Raw genomic sequence first — 2,964 nt, forward strand, 5'->3', positions numbered from 1 at the left:
AGAGAGTATTAACCTCTAAGGATCAAGGGCAGCAGCCAGCCCTGCAGGATTCACTGCACTCTGTTTCAACACTTTCAGCACCTCCTTTTCTGTAAAATGCACCCGTGGCTTTGGTCTTGCCCCATTTAGGGCCTCTTGAAGTTCACTTAGAAATTAATCAAGTCTCGTATTGGCAAATATGAGAAGGATGCGGATGTCACCAGGCTCATGGGAGAACAGCATTGTGTGGGAAGAGATAACCTGTGCAGACTGGAAAATAAAATGAAAGAAAACAGGAGAAAGACTCCACAGCTACATACTCACTTATGCTGTTGAGATAGTTTTGAAATGCATGCACTGCATTTCTACTCCATGTGTCTGTACAGTTGCAATTACATCTCCTGACACTTCTGAGTTGTAACTTCACTGGAAAACATTCACCAATTCTATTTCTGTGCTCTTATGTTTTTCCCACCTTTATTTTAAAAAACCCAAACCCCAGCCATAAACCCCTAAAGCCCCAGCAATGTCTAGCACTCAGTTATCAGGAGGATCTTCTTAATAATCTTAATAATCAACATATCCACTCCATAAATCTGCAGCTGATAAAATACTGACAGCACTCCCAATTGCAATTAATTATGCCAGATTAACATGCAAAGCAAAAAAAAAATGAGAGAGGAAAAAGGGGACTGGGGATGTCTGCAGTCTGTTATTATCAATGCACATTAAACATGTACAAAGTACTGTTGTAGGTTTCTGGTTAATCACAGCTCAGAACCAGTGGAAACCCACAGCTTCAGAACCAAGAAATCTTACACTTGGTTCTTTTAAAAGGCATTTAGCAGAAGGTTCTGAACTTCTGCAAGTTGCCTTTCATCATGATTAACTTTGCATTTTGCTATTGCAACAGTTTCATTTGAAAAGAGTGTGCTGAGAAATCTATTTCTAATATTATACAAAACTCTTCTGACTAAAGTTGTATTGAGTAAGAAACCATAGAAAACTTGTGGGTTTTTTCCTAAAAATCATCAAATATTTGCACTCTTGTAGAGTGTACCAAAAATGTTCTTGCCTCACTGGCAAGATTCTTTTATTAAAGAATGAAGTTGTTACTTTTTTCATCTCACCTGTGCCTTTAACTAAAGAAAACACATGGTAATTGTTGCATCCTCAAAAACAAGTGCACATTTCTCTGCAGAATCCAAAGATGGAAACAATTAAGCAATTTTAGAAGTCATGGAATTGTATGGTTATGTCATGACATTGAATGAATATTGCGACTTCAAATTTTCTCTCAAGGTTTGTAGTTTTAAAAATTTGAAGTTCTTATTGGGTTCATTATTCCTTATCCTCAAATATTATTGTATTCCCAGACATACTGAAGGAAGAGAATTGCAACTTCTTTACATATTCCTGTTAAACAAAAGTCTATTTTTGTTTGCTAATGTCTAGAGTCTTATATGTGCACCACCACTAAAGACTAAAGAAAGATTTTTGGGGAGAAAGCTTAAATCAAATGGGGAAAAAAGTTTAGAAATTGTGATATTAAACTTTTTTATTGATTTAGGAGTAGTTAATTGCACAGTTACTCATCAGAGTAATTTCTCTTGTCTCTTAATGGTTTCCACCAGTTAATTGCTGTCACAACCAGACAAAACAAGAGGACAAATGGCAGTTCAATGATTTTTTTGGAAGAACTTTTGCTTCTGTTGATAAACATTTTGTCATTATCATTGATAAACCATTTTTTCCAGATACTTCTGTATTGTTTAGTCACTGAAAAACTTGATTTGGTCCTTCTTTCAAACACATGCATGTATTAATCACCAACATTTCAAACCACTTCAGCTAAAACATAAACAATAAAGAAAAGAACATTAAGAGTATGAACAAGGTTGGTAGGATTCCATCTCTTTCCCCCAGTTTTTTTTGCACTGCTCCCTGCTCCTGATGTGGAAAAACAACCAAAGGACCAGGAGAGAAGCAGCAGAGTTCTGCTGAGCTTCTGGAGATGCCAAAGAAGAAAGGAGAGGGAGGAGGAAGAGCTCAAACTCATCAGTACTTGTAACTCATTAAAGACAAGGGCAACCAAAAGCACCCTAAATTTCCTTCCAAGCCCACACAGAACCAGCTGTACCAACATCCTACTACTAATACTCCTTTAAATATTAGTACACAGGCCTATCTTGCATAATATTTTAAAATTCAAGAAGATAATTCCAACCGATATGACATACAATCCTAATTATTCCTGAAATGGTACCCACCTGAACCAGCTTTGACCCAGGGCTGAAGGGCAAAATATTGCTTTATATTACTTCCACCATCTCATGAATTTTCCATTCTCCAGAGCTACTGGCTGGGATGACTGGCAGCTTACAGGGGTATCTATGAATAGTAACCCTGTTGGCTGTACAATCTCATCTAATATCCTTCCACATCAAAAATTGAAATAAATGCCAAAGTCTCCTCACATTAGAAAACATAATAAGCAGAATCTATTTTTATTACTCACTTTCTGTCTAGTTGTGAACCTTTATATTGAAGACAGTTTTATTCACCTTAGTGCCTTTTTTTCTCTTGAAACTTCTTTTACTGACCCAACAGCTTCAGGATAACTTTGCCAAGACTAGCAGCAGTCTACCCCTAACAATGAAAAAATTGATCATAAAAACATGATAACCCTCAGATTAAAGAAGCATCAAGAGAACAAATGGGTTCATTTAAGATCCTATCAGTGATATGATTGGTCGGACAAGAACTTATTTCTTTTAACCCATTTTACCTCAAGAACAATTTATATGGTAATCAGAACTGGTGCAATTATTTCTCATTATAAGGGCATGATCCTTACATATATGAAAAATTCTTCTATTAATAAATTGGATAGTTAACACTTGAATCAGAAGAAACTCTGAAATACAAGTGTATAATTTCCCATAGAACATCATTGCCATTATAAAGTTGCAAATGCAGAAAAAA

This window comes from Geospiza fortis, unplaced genomic scaffold (genome assembly GCF_000277835.1).
Source record: "Geospiza fortis unplaced genomic scaffold, GeoFor_1.0 scaffold55, whole genome shotgun sequence".
Taxonomy (NCBI): domain Eukaryota; kingdom Metazoa; phylum Chordata; class Aves; order Passeriformes; family Thraupidae; genus Geospiza; species Geospiza fortis.